The sequence below is a fragment of the Saccoglossus kowalevskii genome, chromosome 17, assembly GCF_978046115.1.
Source record: "Saccoglossus kowalevskii chromosome 17, keSacKowa6.1, whole genome shotgun sequence".
NCBI classification, from domain to species: Eukaryota; Metazoa; Hemichordata; class Enteropneusta; family Harrimaniidae; genus Saccoglossus; species Saccoglossus kowalevskii.
Window position 1 is genome coordinate 5,126,117 of NC_140657.1, and position 19,385 is coordinate 5,145,501.

At 40.3% G+C, this 19,385-nt stretch overlaps 7 non-coding genes across 7 annotated transcripts; all 7 read left to right on the forward strand.

Annotated features, from left to right (window-relative positions):
• Window positions 1-1,473: 1,473 nt before the first annotated feature.
• TRNAG-GCC (transfer RNA glycine (anticodon GCC)) lies at window positions 1,474-1,544 on the forward strand. Its single transcript has one exon. It is a non-coding gene; the product is annotated as a tRNA-Gly (tRNA).
• A 1,842-nt stretch (window positions 1,545-3,386) lies between these two features.
• On the forward strand, window positions 3,387-3,457 carry TRNAG-GCC (transfer RNA glycine (anticodon GCC)). Its single transcript has one exon. It is a non-coding gene; the product is annotated as a tRNA-Gly (tRNA).
• A 5,792-nt stretch (window positions 3,458-9,249) lies between these two features.
• TRNAG-GCC (transfer RNA glycine (anticodon GCC)) lies at window positions 9,250-9,320 on the forward strand. Its single transcript has one exon. It is a non-coding gene; the product is annotated as a tRNA-Gly (tRNA).
• Window positions 9,321-12,850: 3,530 nt separating this feature from the next.
• Window positions 12,851-12,921, forward strand: TRNAG-GCC (transfer RNA glycine (anticodon GCC)). The gene has a single exon. It is a non-coding gene; the product is annotated as a tRNA-Gly (tRNA).
• Window positions 12,922-14,076: 1,155 nt separating this feature from the next.
• Window positions 14,077-14,147, forward strand: TRNAG-ACC (transfer RNA glycine (anticodon ACC)). Its single transcript has one exon. It is a non-coding gene; the product is annotated as a tRNA-Gly (tRNA).
• Window positions 14,148-15,945: 1,798 nt separating this feature from the next.
• On the forward strand, window positions 15,946-16,016 carry TRNAG-GCC (transfer RNA glycine (anticodon GCC)). Its single transcript has one exon. It is a non-coding gene; the product is annotated as a tRNA-Gly (tRNA).
• A 1,842-nt stretch (window positions 16,017-17,858) lies between these two features.
• Window positions 17,859-17,929, forward strand: TRNAG-GCC (transfer RNA glycine (anticodon GCC)). The gene has a single exon. It is a non-coding gene; the product is annotated as a tRNA-Gly (tRNA).
• The last annotated feature ends 1,456 nt before the right edge of the window (window positions 17,930-19,385 follow it).

The following is a 19,385-nucleotide window of genomic DNA, read 5'->3' on the forward strand; positions in this document are numbered from 1 at the left end:
CACTAAAAGCGCGGAAATCTTGCACATTGCCCATAAGAGACGTATGTAAATTGCATGTGGAAACAACTGACTAGATTATTTGTATAGATATGAAATCTACATTATCGATTACTGATACTAACTTAATCTGCATTATGTCACATAAAATTCAATATTTCCTGAAATGTCCGTGATGGAACAACAACATATCGCATTGGTGGTTCAGTGGTAGAATTCTCGCCTGCCACGCGGGATGCCCGGGTTTGATTCACGGCCAATGCAAAATGATTTTGGTGCTGTCAATTAATAGTTCAATATGACGTTATTTCTGTGTCTCACTAAAAGCGCGGAAATCTCGCACATTGCCCATGCGAGATGTATGTAAATTTCAGGTGGAAACAACTGACTAGATTATTTGTATAGATATGGAATCTACATTATCGAGTACTGATACTAACTTAATCTGCATTATGTCACATAAAATTCAATATTTCCTGAAATGTCCGTGATGTAACAACAACATATCGCATTGGTGGTTCAGTGGTAGAATTCTCGCCTGCCACGTGGGAGGCCCGGGTTCGATTCCCGGCCAAAGCAAAATTATTTTTGTGCTGTCAATTAATAGTTCAATATGACGTTATTTCTGTGTGTCACTAAAAGCGCGGAAATCTCGCACATTGCCCATGCGAGACGTATGTAAATTTCAGGTGGAAACAACTGACTAGATTATTTGTATAGATATGGAATCTACATTATCGAGTACTGATACTAACTTAATCTGCATTATGTCACATAAAATTCAATATTTCCTGAAATGTCCGTGATGGAATAACAACATAGCGCATTTGTGGTTCAGTGGTAGAATTCTCGCCTGCCACGCGGGATGCCTGGGTTCGATTCCCGGCCAATGCAAAATGATTTTGGTGCTGTCAATTAACAGTTCAATATGACGTTATGTCTGTGTGTCACTAAAAGCGCGGAAAGCTCGCACATTGCCTGTGCGACAAATATGTAAATTTCAGGTGGAAACAACTGACTAGATTATTTGTATAGATATGGAATCTACATTATCGCGTTCTGATACTCACTTAATCTGCATTATGTCACATAAAATTCAATATTTCCTTAAATGTTCGTGATAGAACAACAACATAGCGCATTGGTGGTTCAGTGGTAGAATTTGCGCCTGCCACGCGGGAGGGCCGGGTTCGATTCCCGGCCAATGCAAAATGATTTTGGTGCTGTCAATTAATAGTTCAATATGACGTTATTTCTGTGTATCACTAAAAGCGCGGAAATCTCGCACATTGCCCATGCGAGACGTATGTAAATTTCAGGTGGAAACAACTGACTAGATTATTTGTATAGATATGGAATCTACATTATCGAGTACTGATACTAACTTAATCTGCATACTGATACTAACTTAATCTGCATTATGTCACATAAAATTCAATATTTCCTGAAATGTCCGTGATGGAAAAACAACATAGCGCATTGGTGGTTCAGTGGTAGAATTCTCGCCTGCCACGCGGGAGGCCCGGGTTCGATTCCCGGCCAATGCAAAATGATTTTGGTGCTGTCAATTAATAGTTCAATATGACGTTATTTCGGTGTGTCACTAAAAGCGCGGAAATCTCGCACATTGCCCATGCGAGACGTATGTAAATTTCAGGTGGAAACAACTGACTAGATTATTATTATAGATATGGAATCTACATTATCGAGTACTGATACTAACTTAATCTGCATTATGTCACATAAAATTCAATATTTCCTGAAATGTCCGTGATGGAATAACAATATATCGCATTGATGGTTCAGTGGTAGAATTCTCGCCTGCCACGCGGGAGGCCCGGGTGCGATTCCCGGCCAATGCAAAAGGGTTTTGGTGCTGTCAATTAATAGTTCAATATGACGTTATTTCTGTGTGTCACTAAAAGCGCGGAAATCTTGCACATTGCCCATAAGAGACGTATGTAAATTGCATGTGGAAACAACTGACTAGATTATTTGTATAGATATGAAATCTACATTATCGATTACTGATACTAACTTAATCTGCATTATGTCACATAAAATTCAATATTTCCTGAAATGTCCGTGATGGAACAACAACATATCGCATTGGTGGTTCAGTGGTAGAATTCTCGCCTGCCACGCGGGATGCCCGGGTTTGATTCACGGCCAATGCAAAATGATTTTGGTGCTGTCAATTAATAGTTCAATATGACGTTATTTCTGTGTCTCACTAAAAGCGCGGAAATCTCGCACATTGCCCATGCGAGATGTATGTAAATTTCAGGTGGAAACAACTGACTAGATTATTTGTATAGATATGGAATCTACATTATCGAGTACTGATACTAACTTAATCTGCATTATGTCACATAAAATTCAATATTTCCTGAAATGTCCGTGATGTAACAACAACATATCGCATTGGTGGTTCAGTGGTAGAATTCTCGCCTGCCACGTGGGAGGCCCGGGTTCGATTCCCGGCCAAAGCAAAATTATTTTTGTGCTGTCAATTAATAGTTCAATATGACGTTATTTCTGTGTGTCACTAAAAGCGCGGAAATCTCGCACATTGCCCATGCGAGACGTATGTAAATTTCAGGTGGAAACAACTGACTAGATTATTTGTATAGATATGGAATCTACATTATCGAGTACTGATACTAACTTAATCTGCATTATGTCACATAAAATTCAATATTTCCTGAAATGTCCGTGATGGAATAACAACATAGCGCATTTGTGGTTCAGTGGTAGAATTCTCGCCTGCCACGCGGGATGCCTGGGTTCGATTCCCGGCCAATGCAAAATGATTTTGGTGCTGTCAATTAACAGTTCAATATGACGTTATGTCTGTGTGTCACTAAAAGCGCGGAAAGCTCGCACATTGCCTGTGCGACAAATATGTAAATTTCAGGTGGAAACAACTGACTAGATTATTTGTATAGATATGGAATCTACATTATCGCGTTCTGATACTCACTTAATCTGCATTATGTCACATAAAATTCAATATTTCCTTAAATGTTCGTGATAGAACAACAACATAGCGCATTGGTGGTTCAGTGGTAGAATTTGCGCCTGCCACGCGGGAGGGCCGGGTTCGATTCCCGGCCAATGCAAAATGATTTTGGTGCTGTCAATTAATAGTTCAATATGACGTTATTTCTGTGTATCACTAAAAGCGCGGAAATCTCGCACATTGCCCATGCGAGACGTATGTAAATTTCAGGTGGAAACAACTGACTAGATTATTTGTATAGATATGGAATCTACATTATCGAGTACTGATACTAACTTAATCTGCATACTGATACTAACTTAATCTGCATTATGTCACATAAAATTCAATATTTCCTGAAATGTCCGTGATGGAAAAACAACATAGCGCATTGGTGGTTCAGTGGTAGAATTCTCGCCTGCCACGCGGGAGGCCCGGGTTCGATTCCCGGCCAATGCAAAATGATTTTGGTGCTGTCAATTAATAGTTCAATATGACGTTATTTCGGTGTGTCACTAAAAGCGCGGAAATCTCGCACATTGCCCATGCGAGACGTATGTAAATTTCAGGTGGAAACAACTGACTAGATTATTATTATAGATATGGAATCTACATTATCGAGTACTGATACTAACTTAATCTGCATTATGTCACATAAAATTCAATATTTCCTGAAATGTCCGTGATGGAATAACAACATAGCTCATTGATTGTTCAGTGGTAGAATTCTCGCCTGCCACGCGGGAGGCCCGGGTGCGATTCCCGGCCAATGCAAAATGATTTTGGTGCTGTCAATTAATAGTTCAATATGACGTTATGTCTGTGTGTCACTAAAAGCGCGGAAACCTCGCGCATTGCCTGTGCGACAAATATGTAAATTTCAGGTGGAAACAACTGACTAGATTATTTGTATAGATATGGAATCTACATTATCGCGTTCTGATACTCACTTAATCTGCATTATGTCACATAAAATTCAATATTTCCTGAAATGTCCGTGATGGAACAACAACATATCGCATTGGTGGTTCAGTGGTAGAATTCTCGACTGCCACGCGGGAGACCCGATTCGATTCCCGGTCAATGCAAAATATTTTTGATGCTGTCAATTAATAGTTCAATATAACGTTATTTCTGTGTGTCACTAAAAGCGCGGAAATCTCGTTCGTCAAGCAATCAATACATTACTTGCCAATGGCTGTGTTTCACGCCAGTTTTCTCGACAGTTCTCCGACAACTTTTATTTTTTTGTTTGGGATCTTGAATCCGGCTATCACCATGTTGATATTTGGCAAGAACATCGCAAGTTTTGGGGTTTTTGTTGGAATTTTGACGGCGAGATCAGGTATTTTACATTCAATGTGTTGCCGTTCGGCTTGAGCACTTCCTGTTATTGTTTTACTAAGCTTCTAAGGCCGTTGGTTAAGAGATGGCGTAGTATGTCACACGCGTCAATAGTGTATTTAGACGACGGTATTTCTGGTCACGATTGTCTGACATCTGCTAGAGCAGCTAGTATTGTTCAACGAACTGATTTGCATAAATATGGTCTTAAAGTTAACGAGCAGAAAAGTCGCTGGGACCCCGCTCAAATCGGTGAATGGTTGGGGCTCGCATTGCCGGTTTTTTGATATCTCTGTCCATCGCTGTTGCTCCGATTACTCGTCTATTTACGAGGCAAGTGTATGTTACTATTGAGAATCGATCGTCGTGGTCGCAGATCGTTAATATATCTAGACCTGTGCTTCAGGAACTTTTGTTTTGGTCGAGTACTGTGGACGCTCTAAACGATTTTTGTATCAAACCCAAATTCTCGGCAACTGCGGTTGTATTTTCAGACGCAAGCGACACTGGTTATGGTGGTCACTTTAGTTATAATTCAGAATTCTTTATTCTAATGGGTTGTGGGTTGAAACTGAACGCGAACAGAGCTCCACATTTCGCGAGTTAAAAGCTGTACTTTATGTATTAACTTCGTTTTTGTTGACTTTGAGGCATAGAAAAGTTAGGTGGTTTTCGGATAACCAGAATGCTTGTAGAATAATTTCTGTCGGTAGTGCAAAGCCATCTCTTCAGAAGTTAGCCATTGAAATTTTTCAAATCTGTTGTCAGAATGATATTCAACTCCAGGCGACTTGGCTACCGAGATCCGAGAATGAAAAAGCGGATATGCTGAGTAGAATTGTTGATACAGACGATTGGTCACTAAATCACAAGATTTTCGGCATGTTGGACAAAATATGGGGCCCGCATAGCATTGACAGATTTGCGTCTTGTCACAACGCTCAGCTGCTACGTTTCAATTCAGCAGCTTGGAACCCCGGTACAGAGGCCGTTGACGCATTCTGTCAGAATTGGTCCACTGAAAATAATTGGGTATGTCCTCCAGTCAGTCTTGTAATTCCCGCTATTCGTCATCTTCAGAGTTGCAGAGGAAAGGCAACTTTAATATTGCCAGAATGGCCATCTGCCGCTTTCTGGCCGGTGTTGCGTCCGCAGCCTGGTTGTTTTGCTGACTTTGTTAAGTGTGTTCCCGTCCTTCCCCGTATCCCCGGTTTGCTAGTGAGAGGAAGGGGTCAAACATTCAATTTGGTTAAAATTCTCAAGACATCCAGTCTTGTTGGTTGTCCGAATTTCAATATGTTGGCTTTAAGACTCTCATTCGATCCAGACCCACATGATGCGCGGGAAGCGAGCAAACTTCAGTCCACAGGGACTGGTTAAATTGGAATTGCCAAATTATGTAATTGCATATAGTAATGTCGCTTGGTGTACGTTTACTATTGTATGATTAATGTTGCATCATTTTGTATGCTAGTTTACTTTCCTACAGGATATGTAGCTTTTCTGCATGTCTGTATAGATATTCGCCTTGCGGCGTGTCAGTATAGATATTCGCCTTGCGGCGTGTCTGTATAGATATTCGCCTTGCGGCGTGTCTGTATAGATATTCGCCTTGCGGCGTGTCTGTATAGATATTCGCCTTGCGGCGTGTCTGTATAGATATTCGCCTTGCGGCGTGTCTGTATAGATATTCGCCTTGCGGCGTGTCTGTATAGATATTCGCCTTGCGGCGTGTCTGTATATATATTCGCCTTTCGGCGTGTGTCGGTATATATTCGCATTTTGGCGTGTGTCGGTATATATTCGCCTTTCGGCATGTCTGTATATATTCGCCTTTCGGCATGTCTGTATATATTCGCCTTTCGGCATGTCTGTATATATTCGCCTTTCGGCATGTCTGTATATATATATTCGCCTTTTGGCATGTCTGTATATATATATATTCGCCTTTCGGCATGTCTGTATATATATATATATTCGCCTTTCGGCATGTCTGTATATATATATATTCGCCTTTCGGCATGTCTGTATATATATATATTCGCCTTTCGGCGTGTCTGTATATATATATTCGCCTTTCGGCATGTCTGTATATATATATTCGCCTTTCGGCATGTTTGTATATATTCGCCTTTCGGCATGTCTGTATATATTCGCCTTTCGGCATGTCTGTATATATTCGCCTTTCGGCATGTCTGTATATATTCGCCTTTCGGCATGTCTGTATATATTCGCCTTTCGGCATGTCTGTATATATTCGCCTTTCGGCATGTCTGTATATATTCGCCTTTCGGCATGTCTGTATATATTCGCCTTTAGGCATGTCCGTATATTTTTGGCATGTTGCTTGCGTTATGGAGGTGTGGCCCTTTGCTGCTGTTCTTGTGCGACAGCAGCGTGCGATGTGAGTAGACAATAATTCGTTATTTCCAATTCGCGGTTAAATGTCGGCATATTATTGCGTCGTCGCATCAATTTTGTTGTATAAATTGTGTAGTTTTAGATGTCTTTCAGATACAGGATTGGAAGGCCGAACTTAGCAAACCAGGACTGGATGACTTCTGCGACACTCTGCCCGGTGTGATGTTGGCGTCTAGATCCGGTAATACTTTAAGCAAGTACACCAGCAGTTGGCTCAGATGGAAACAATGGTGCAAGTCAAATTTGTCAGAGGACGTCGCCTGTCCACCTAAGCCGTTGTACACCTTCGCCCCTGGATTCTACTTTGTGAAACCATAACTAAATGTTTGGCTCTCCTGGGTGCTGCAACCACCGCATACCGCATTTCATGCTTGTTGTATAATTTGTATGAATTTGTATGGCACGTTGCTGGCGCTATGGCAGTGCGGCCATTTGCTGATGCAGTTCTTGTGTGACAGCAGTGTTCGATGTGAGTAGACAATTCGTTATTTCCAATTCGCGGTTAAATGTCGGTATATTATTGCGTCGTGTCAATTTTGTTGTATAAAGTATAGTTCTGGTTTCTCGTCGTATGATGCTTATCAAGCTTGCCGATAAAAGCAAATTTGTGTAGGGTCGCAGTCCGATCTGTCATGACTAAGTAATGTTGTAAATATGTATTTAACGTAAATAATTTATGTCGCATCATTTTGTATGCTTGTTTACCTTTTTGCAGGGTATGTAGCCTCTCGGCATATTCGCCTTTCGGCATGTCTGTATATATTCGCCTTTCGGCATGTCTGTATATATTCGCCTTTCGGCATGTCTGTATAGATATTCGCCTTGCGGCGTGTCTGTATATATATTCGCCTTTCGGCGTGTGTCGGTATATATTCGCATTTTGGCGTGTGTCGGTATATATTCGCCTTTCGGCATGTCTGTATATATTCGCCTTTCGGCATGTCTGTATATATTCGCCTTTCGGCATGTCTGTATATATTCGCCTTTCGGCATGTCTGTATATATATATTCGCCTTTCGGCATGTCTGTATATATTCGCCTTTCGGCATGTCTGTATATATTCGCCTTTCGGCATGTCTGTATATATTCGCCTTTCGGCATGTCTGTATATATTCGCCTTTCGGCATGTCTGTATATATTCGCCTTTCGGCATGTCTGTATATATTCGCCTTTCGGCATGTCTGTATATATTCGCCTTTAGGCATGTCTGTATATATTCGCCTTTCGGCATGTCTGTATATATTCGCCTTTAGGCATGTCCGTATATTTTTGGCATGTTGCTTGCGTTATGGAGGTGTGGCCCTTTGCTGCTGTTCTTGTGCGACAGCAACGTGCGATGTGAGTAGACAATAATTCGTTATTTCCAATTCGCGGTTAAATGTCGGCATATTATTGCGTCGTCGCATCAATTTTGTTGTATAAATTGTATAGTTTTAGATGTCTTTCAGATACAGGATTGGAAGGCCGAACTTAGCAAACCAGGACTGGATGACTTCTGCGACACTCTGCCCGGTGTGATGTTGGCGTCTAGATCCGGTAATACTTTAAGCAAGTACACCAGCAGTTGGCTCAGATGGAAACAATGGTGCAAGTCAAATTTGTCAGAGGACGTCGCCTGTCCACCTAAGCCGTTGTACACCTTCGCCCCTGGACTCTACTTTGTGAAACCATAACTAAATGTTTGGCTCTCCTGGGTGCTGCAACCACCGCATACCGCATTTCATGCTTGTTGTATAATTTGTATGAATAATTGAAGTTAAGTATAGATCATCAAGTTCTGATACTAACTTAATCTGCATTATGTCACATAAAGTTCAATATTTCCTGAAATGTCCGTGATGGAACAACAACATAGCGCATTGGTGGTTCAGTGGTAGAATTCTCGCCTGCCACGTGGGAGGCCCGGGTTCAATTCCCGGCCAATGCAAAATGATTTTGGTGCTGTCAATTAATAATTCAATATGACGTTATTTCTGTGTGTCACTAAAAGCGCGGAAATCTTGCACATTGCCTATGCGAGACGTATGTAAATTTCAGGTGGAAACAACTGACTAGATTATTTGTATAGATATGGAATCTACATTATCGCGTTCTGATACTAACTTAATCTGCATTATATCACATAAAATTCAATATTTCCTGAAATGTCCGTGATGGAACGACAACATATTGCATTGGTCGTTCAGTGGTAGAATTCTCGCCTGCCACGCGGGAGGCCCGGGTTCGATTCCCGGCCAATGCAAAATGATTTTGGTGCTGTCAATTAATAGTTCTATATGACGTTATTTCTGTGTGTCACTAAAAGCGCGGAAACCTCGCACATTGCCCATGCGAGACGTATGTAAATTTCAGGTGGAAACAACTGACTAGATTATTTGTATAGATATGGAATCTACATTATCGAGTACTGATACTAACTTAATCTGCATTATGTCACATAAAATTCAATATTTCCTGAAATGTCCGTGATAAAACAAGAACATAGCGCATTGGTGGTTCAGTGGTAGAATTCTCGCCTGCCACGCGGGAGGCCCGGGTTCGATTCCCGGCCAATGCAAAATGATTTTGGTGCTGTCAATTAATAGTTCAATATGACGTTATGTCTGTGTGTCACTAAAAGCGCGGCAACCTCGCACATTGTCTGTGCGAGACATATGTAAATTTCAGGCGGAAACAACTGACTAGATTATTTGTATAGATATGGAATCTACATTATCGAGTACTGATACTAACTTAATCTGCATTATGTCACATAAAATTCAATATTTCCTGAAATATCCGTGATGGAACAACAACATAGCGCATTGGTGGTTCAGTGGTAGAATTCTCGCCTGCCACGCCGGAGGCTCGGGTTCCATTCCCAGCCAAGGCAAAATGATTTTGGTGCTGTCAATTAATAGTTCAATATGACGTTATTTCTTGTGTCACTATAAGCGCGGAAATCTCGCACATTGCCCATGCGAGACGTATGTACATTTCAGGTGGAAACAACTGACTAGATTATTTGTATAGATATGGAATCTACATTATCGAGTACTGATACTAACTTAATCTGCATTATGTCACATAAAATTCAATATTTCCTGAAATGTCCGTGATGGAACAACAACATATCGCATTGGTGGTTCAGTGGTAGATTCCCGGCCAATGCAAAATGATTTTGGTGCTGTCAATTAATAGTTCAATATGACGTTATTTGTGTGTGTCACTAAAAGCGCGGAAATCTCGCACATTGCCCATGCGAGACGTATGTAAATTTCAGGTGGAAACAACTGACTAGATTATTTGTATAGATATGGAATCTACAATATCGAGTACTGATACTAACTTAATCTGCATTATGTCACATAAAATTCAATATTTCCTGAAATGTCCGTGATGGAACAACAACATATCGCATTGGTGGTTCAGTGGTAGATTCCCGGCAAATGCAAAATGATTTTGGTGCTGTCAATTAATAGTTCAATATGACGTCATTTCTGTGTGTCACTAAAACCGCGGAAATCTCGCACATTGCCCATGCGAGACGTATGTAAATTTCAGGTGGAAACAACTGACTAGATTATTTGTATAGATATGGAATCTACAATATCGAGTACTGATACTAACTTAATCTGCATTATGTCACATAAAATTCAATATTTCCTGAAATGTCCGTGATGGAACCACAACATATCGCATTGGTGGTTCAGTGGTAGAATTCTCGCCCGCCACCCGGCCAATGCAAAATGATTTTGGTGCTGTCAATTAATAGTTCAATATGACGTCATTTCTGTGTGTCACTAAAAGCGCGGAAATCTCGCACATTGCCCATACGAGACGTATGTAAATTTCATGTGGAAACAACTGACTAGATTATTTGTATAGATATGGAATCTACATTATCGAGTACTGATACTAACTTAATCTGCATTATGTCACATAAAATTCAATATTTCCTGAAATGTCTGTGATGGAACAACAACATATCGCATTGGTGGTTCAGTGGTAGAATTCTCGCCCGCCTCCCGGCCAATGCAAAATGATTTTGGTGCTGTCAATTAATAGTTCAATATGACGTCATTTCTGTGTGTCACTAAAAGCGCGGAAATCTCGCACATTGCCCATGCGAGACGTTTGTAAATTTCATGTGGAAACAACAGGCTACATTATTTGTATAGATATGAAATCTACATTATCGAGTTCTGATACCAACTTAATCTGCATTATTTCACATAAAATTCAATACTTCCTGAAATGTCCGTGATGGAACAACAACATTTCGTATTGGTGGTTCAGTGGTAGAATTCTCGCCTGCCACGCGGGAGGCCCGGGTTCGATTCCCCGCCATTGCAAAATGATTTTAGTGCTGTCAATTAATTGTTCAATATGACGTTATGTCTGTGTGTCACTAAAAACGCGGAAACCTCGCACATTGCCTGTGCGACAAATATGTAAATTTCAGGTGGAAACAACTGACTAGATTATTTGTATAGATATGGAATCTACATTATCGAGTACTGATACTAATTTAATCTGCATTTATGTCACATAAAATTCAATATTTCCTGAAATGTCCGTGATGGAACAACAACATAGCGCTTTGGTGGTTCAGTGGTAGAATTCTCGCCTGCCACGCGGGAGGCCTGGGTTCGATTCCCGGCCAATGCAAAATGATTTTGGTGCTGTCAATTAACAGTTCAATATGACGTTATTTCTGTGTGTCACTAAAAGCGCATAAATGTCGCACATTGCCTGTGCGAGAGATATTTAAATTTCAGGTGGAAACAACTGGCTAGATTATTTGTATAGATATGGAATCTACATTATCGCGTTCTGATACTAACTTAATCTGCATTATATCACATAAAATTCAATATTTCCGGAAATGTCCGTGATGGAACAACAACATATCGCATTGGTGGTTCAGTGGTAGATTCCCGGCCAATGCAAAATGATTTTGTTGCTGTCAATTAATAATTCAATATGACGTTATTTCTGTGTGTCACTAAAAGCGCGGAAATCTCGCACATTGCCCATGCGAGACGTATGTAAATTTCAGGTGGAAACAACTGACTAGATTATTTGTATAATTATATGGAATCTACAATATCGAGTACTGATACTAACTTAATCTGCATTATGTCACATAAAATTCAATATTTCCTGAAATGTCCGTGATGGAACGACAACATATTGCATTGGTCGTTCAGTGGTAGAATTCTCGCCTGCCACGCGGGAGGCCCGGGTTCGATTCCCGGCCAATGCAAAATGATTTTGGTGCTGTCAATTAATAGTTCAATATGACGTTATTCCTTGTGTCACTATAAGCGCGGAAATCTCGCACATTGCCCATGCGAGACGTATGTAAATTTCAGGTGGAAACAACTGACTAGATTATTTGTATAGATATGGAATCTACATTATCGAGTACTGATACTAACTTAATCTGCATTATATCACATAAAATTCAATATTTCCTGAAATGTCCGTGATGGAACAACAGCATATCGCATTGGTGGCTCAGTTGTAGATTCCCGGCCAATGCAAAATGATTTTGGTGCTGTCAATTAATAATTCAATATGACGTTATTTCTGTGTGTCACTAAAAGCGCGGAAATCTTGCACATTGCCTATGCGAGACGTATGTAAATTTCAGGTGGAAACAACTGACTAGATTATTTGTATAGATATGGAATCTACATTATCGCGTTCTGATACTAACTTAATCTGCATTATATCACATAAAATTCAATATTTCCTGAAATGTCCGTGATGGAACGACAACATATTGCATTGGTCGTTCAGTGGTAGAATTCTCGCCTGCCACGCGGGAGGCCCGGGTTCGATTCCCGGCCAATGCAAAATGATTTTGGTGCTGTCAATTAATAGTTCTATATGACGTTATTTCTGTGTGTCACTAAAAGCGCGGAAACCTCGCACATTGCCCATGCGAGACGTATGTAAATTTCAGGTGGAAACAACTGACTAGATTATTTGTATAGATATGGAATCTACATTATCGAGTACTGATACTAACTTAATCTGCATTATGTCACATAAAATTCAATATTTCCTGAAATGTCCGTGATAAAACAAGAACATAGCGCATTGGTGGTTCAGTGGTAGAATTCTCGCCTGCCACGCGGGAGGCCCGGGTTCGATTCCCGGCCAATGCAAAATGATTTTGGTGCTGTCAATTAATAGTTCAATATGACGTTATGTCTGTGTGTCACTAAAAGCGCGGCAACCTCGCACATTGTCTGTGCGAGACATATGTAAATTTCAGGCGGAAACAACTGACTAGATTATTTGTATAGATATGGAATCTACATTATCGAGTACTGATACTAACTTAATCTGCATTATGTCACATAAAATTCAATATTTCCTGAAATATCCGTGATGGAACAACAACATAGCGCATTGGTGGTTCAGTGGTAGAATTCTCGCCTGCCACGCCGGAGGCTCGGGTTCCATTCCCAGCCAAGGCAAAATGATTTTGGTGCTGTTAATTAATAGTTCAATATGACGTTATTTCTGTGTGTCACTAAAAGCGCGGAAATCTCGCACATTGCCCATGCGAGACGTATGTAAATTGCAGGTGGAAACAACTGACTAGATTATTTGTATAGATATGGAATCTACATTATCGATTACTGATACTAACTTAATCTGCATTATGTCACATAAAATTCAATATTTCCTGAAATGTCCGTGATGTAACAACAACATAGCGCATTTGTGGTTCAGTGGTAGAATTCTCGCCTGCCACGCGGGATGCCCGGGTTCGATTCCCGGCCAATGCAAAATGATTTTGGTGCTGTCAATTAACAGTTCAATATGACGTTATGTCTGTGTGTCACTAAAAGGGCGGAAACCTCGCACATTGCCTGTGCCACAAATATGTAAATTTCAGGTGGAAACAACTGACTAGATTATTTGTATAGATATGGAATCTACATTATCAAGTTCTTATACTAACTAAATCTGCATTATGTCACATAAAATTCAATGCTTCCTGAAATGTCCGTGATGGAACAACAACATATCGCATTGGTGGTTCAGTGGTAGATTCCCGGCCAATGCAAAATTATTTTGGTGCTGTCAATTAATAGTTCAACATGACGTCATTCCTGTGTGTCACTAAAAACGCGGAAATCTCGCACATTGCCCATGAGAGACGTATGTAAATTTCAGGTGGAAACAACTGAATAGATTATTTGTATATATATGGAATCTACATTATCGAGTACTGATACTAACTTAATCTGCATTATGTTACATAAAATTCAATATTTCCTTAAATGTCCGTGAAGGAACCACAACATAGCGCATTGGTGGTTCAGTGGTAGAATTTGCGCCTACCGCGCGGGAGGGCCGGGTTCGATTCCCGGCCAATGCAAAATGATTTTGGTGCTGTCAATTAATAGTTTAATATGACGTTATTTCTGTGTGTCACTAAAAGCGCGGAAATCTCGCACATTGCCCATGCGAGACGTATGTAAATTTCAGGTGGAAACAACTGACTAGATTATTTGTATAGATATGGAATCTACATTATCGAGTACTGATACTAACTTAATCTGCATTATGTCACATAAAATTAAATATTTCCTGAAATGTCCGTGATAAAACAACAACATAGCGCATTGGTGGTTCAGTGGTAGAATTTGCGCCTGCCACGCGGAGGCCTGGGTTCGATTCCCGGCCAATGCAAAATGATTTTGGTGCTGTCAATTAATAGTTCAATATGACGTTATGTCTGTGTGTCACTAAAAGCGCGGAAATCTTGCACATTGCCCATAAGAGACGTATGTAAATTGCATGTGGAAACAACTGACTAGATTATTTGTATAGATATGAAATCTACATTATCGATTACTGATACTAACTTAATCTGCATTATGTCACATAAAATTCAATATTTCCTGAAATGTCCGTGATGGAACAACAACATATCGCATTGGTGGTTCAGTGGTAGAATTCTCGCCTGCCACGCGGGATGCCCGGGTTTGATTCACGGCCAATGCAAAATGATTTTGGTGCTGTCAATTAATAGTTCAATATGACGTTATTTCTGTGTCTCTCTAAAAGCGCGGAAATCTCGCACATTGCCCATGCGAGATGTATGTAAATTTCAGGTGGAAACAACTGACTAGATTATTTGTATAGATATGGAATCTACATTATCGAGTACTGATACTAACTTAATCTGCATTATGTCACATAAAATTCAATATTTCCTGAAATGTCCGTGATGTAACAACAACATATCGCATTGGTGGTTCAATGGTAGAATTCTCGCCTGCCACGTGGGAGGCCCGGGTTCGATTCCCGGCCAAAGCAAAATTATTTTTGTGCTGTCAATTAATAGTTCAATATGACGTTATTTCTGTGTGTCACTAAAAGCGCGGAAATCTCGCACATTGCCCATGCGAGACGTATGTAAATTTCAGGTGGAAACAACTGACTAGATTATTTGTATAGATATGGAATCTACATTATCGAGTACTGATACTAACTTAATCTGCATTATGTCACATAAAATTCAATATTTCCTGAAATGTCCGTGATGGAATAACAACATAGCGCATTTGTGGTTCAGTGGTAGAATTCTCGCCTGCCACGCGGGATGCCTGGGTTCGATTCCCGGCCAATGCAAAATGATTTTGGTGCTGTCAATTAACAGTTCAATATGACGTTATGTCTGTGTGTCACTAAAAGCGCGGAAAGCTCGCACATTGCCTGTGCGACAAATATGTAAATTTCAGGTGGAAACAACTGACTAGATTATTTGTATAGATATGTCACATATGTCACATAAAATTCAATATTTCCTTAAATGTCCGTGATAGAACAACAACATAGCGCATTGGTGGTTCAGTGGTAGAATTTGCGCCTGCCACGCGGGAGGGCCGGGTTCGATTCCCGGCCAATGCAAAATGATTTTGGTGCTGTCAATTAATAGTTCAATATGACGTTATTTCTGTGTGTCACTAAAAGCGCGGAAATCTCGCACATTGCCCATGCGAGACGTATGTAAATTTCAGGTGGAAACAACTGACTAGATTATTTGTATAGATATGGAATCTACATTATCGAGTACTGATACTAACTTATACTGATACTAACTTAATCTGCATTATGTCACATAAAATTCAATATTTCCTGAAATGTCCGTGATGGAAAAACAACATAGCGCATTGGTGGTTCAGTGGTAGAATTCTCGCCTGCCACGCGGGAGGCCCGGGTTCGATTCCCGGCCAATGCAAAATGATTTTGGTGCTGTCAATTAATAGTTCAATATGACGTTATTTCGGTGTGTCACTAAAAGCGCGGAAATCTCGCACATTGCCCATGCGAGACGTATGTAAATTTCAGGTGGAAACAACTGACTAGATTATTATTATAGATATGGAATCTACATTATCGAGTACTGATACTAACTTAATCTGCATTATGTCACATAAAATTCAATATTTCCTGAAATGTCCGTGATGGAATAACAATATATCGCATTGATGGTTCAGTGGTAGAATTCTCGCCTGCCACGCGGGAGGCCCGGGTGCGATTCCCGGCCAATGCAAAAGGGTTTTGGTGCTGTCAATTAATAGTTCAATATGACGTTATTTCTGTGTGTCACTAAAAGCGCGGAAATCTTGCACATTGCCCATAAGAGACGTATGTAAATTGCATGTGGAAACAACTGACTAGATTATTTGTATAGATATGAAATCTACATTATCGATTACTGATACTAACTTAATCTGCATTATGTCACATAAAATTCAATATTTCCTGAAATGTCCGTGATGGAACAACAACATATCGCATTGGTGGTTCAGTGGTAGAATTCTCGCCTGCCACGCGGGATGCCCGGGTTTGATTCACGGCCAATGCAAAATGATTTTGGTGCTGTCAATTAATAGTTCAATATGACGTTATTTCTGTGTCTCACTAAAAGCGCGGAAATCTCGCACATTGCCCATGCGAGATGTATGTAAATTTCAGGTGGAAACAACTGACTAGATTATTTGTATAGATATGGAATCTACATTATCGAGTACTGATACTAACTTAATCTGCATTATGTCACATAAAATTCAATATTTCCTGAAATGTCCGTGATGTAACAACAACATATCGCATTGGTGGTTCAGTGGTAGAATTCTCGCCTGCCACGTGGGAGGCCCGGGTTCGATTCCCGGCCAAAGCAAAATTATTTTTGTGCTGTCAATTAATAGTTCAATATGACGTTATTTCTGTGTGTCACTAAAAGCGCGGAAATCTCGCACATTGCCCATGCGAGACGTATGTAAATTTCAGGTGGAAACAACTGACTAGATTATTTGTATAGATATGGAATCTACATTATCGAGTACTGATACTAACTTAATCTGCATTATGTCACATAAAATTCAATATTTCCTGAAATGTCCGTGATGGAATAACAACATAGCGCATTTGTGGTTCAGTGGTAGAATTCTCGCCTGCCACGCGGGATGCCTGGGTTCGATTCCCGGCCAATGCAAAATGATTTTGGTGCTGTCAATTAACAGTTCAATATGACGTTATGTCTGTGTGTCACTAAAAGCGCGGAAAGCTCGCACATTGCCTGTGCGACAAATATGTAAATTTCAGGTGGAAACAACTGACTAGATTATTTGTATAGATATGGAATCTACATTATCGCGTTCTGATACTCACTTAATCTGCATTATGTCACATAAAATTCAATATTTCCTTAAATGTTCGTGATAGAACAACAACATAGCGCATTGGTGGTTCAGTGGTAGAATTTGCGCCTGCCACGCGGGAGGGCCGGGTTCGATTCCCGGCCAATGCAAAATGATTTTGGTGCTGTCAATTAATAGTTCAATATGACGTTATTTCTGTGTATCACTAAAAGCGCGGAAATCTCGCACATTGCCCATGCGAGACGTATGTAAATTTCAGGTGGAAACAACTGACTAGATTATTTGTATAGATATGGAATCTACATTATCGAGTACTGATACTAACTTAATCTGCATACTGATACTAACTTAATCTGCATTATGTCACATAAAATTCAATATTTCCTGAAATGTCCGTGATGGAAAAACAACATAGCGCATTGGTGGTTCAGTGGTAGAATTCTCGCCTGCCACGCGGGAGGCCCGGGTTCGATTCCCGGCCAATGCAAAATGATTTTGGTGCTGTCAATTAATAGTTCAATATGACGTTATTTCGGTGTGTCACTAAAAGCGCGGAAATCTCGCACATTGCCCATGCGAGACGTATGTAAATTTCAGGTGGAAACAACTGACTAGATTATTATTATAGATATGGAATCTACATTATCGAGTACTGATACTAACTTAATCTGCATTATGTCACATAAAATTCAATATTTCCTGAAATGTCCGTGATGGAATAACAACATAGCTCATTGATTGTTCAGTGGTAGAATTCTCGCCTGCCACGCGGGAGGCCCGGGTGCGATTCCCGGCCAATGCAAAATGATTTTGGTGCTGTCAATTAATAGTTCAATATGACGTTATGTCTGTGTGTCACTAAAAGCGCGGAAACCTCGCGCATTGCCTGTGCGACAAATATGTAAATTTCAGGTGGAAACAACTGACTAGATTATTTGTATAGATATGGAATCTACATTATCGCGTTCTGATACTCACTTAATCTGCATTATGTCACATAAAATTCAATATTTCCTGAAATGTCCGTGATGGAACAACAACATATCGCATTGGTGGTTCAGTGGTAGAATTCTCGACTGCCACGCGGGAGACCCGATTCGATTCCCGGTCAATGCAAAATATTTTTGATGCTGTCAATTAATAGTTCAATATAACGTTATTTCTGTGTGTCACTAAAAGCGCGGAAATCTCGTTCGTCAAGCAATCAATACATTACTTGCCAATGGCTGTGTTTCACGCCAGTTTTCTCGACAGTTCTCCGACAACTTTTATTTTTTTGTTTGGGATCTTGAATCCGGCTATCACCATGTTGATATTTGGCAAGAACATCGCAAGTTTTGGGGTTTTTGTTGGAATTTTGACGGCGAGATCAGGTATTTTACATTCAATGTGTTGCCGTTCGGCTTGAGCACTTCCTGTTATTGTTTTACTAAGCTTCTAAGGCCGTTGGTTAAGAGATGGCGTAGTATGTCACACGCGTCAATAGTGTATTTAGACGACGGTATTTCTGGTCACGATTGTCTGACATCTGCTAGAGCAGCTAGTATTGTTCAACGAACTGATTTGCATAAATATGGTCTTAAAGTTAACGAGCAGAAAAGTCGCTGGGACCCCGCTCAAATCGGTGAATGGTTGGGGCTCGCATTGCCGGTTTTTTGATATCTCTGTCCATCGCTGTTGCTCCGATTACTCGTCTATTTACGAGGCAAGTGTATGTTACTATTGAGAATCGATCGTCGTGGTCGCAGATCGTTAATATATCTAGACCTGTGCTTCAGGAACTTTTGTTTTGGTCGAGTACTGTGGACGCTCTAAACGATTTTTGTATCAAACCCAAATTCTCGGCAACTGCGGTTGTATTTTCAGACGCAAGCGACACTGGTTATGGTGGTCACTTTAGTTATAATTCAGAATTCTTTATTCTAATGGGTTGTGGGTTGAAA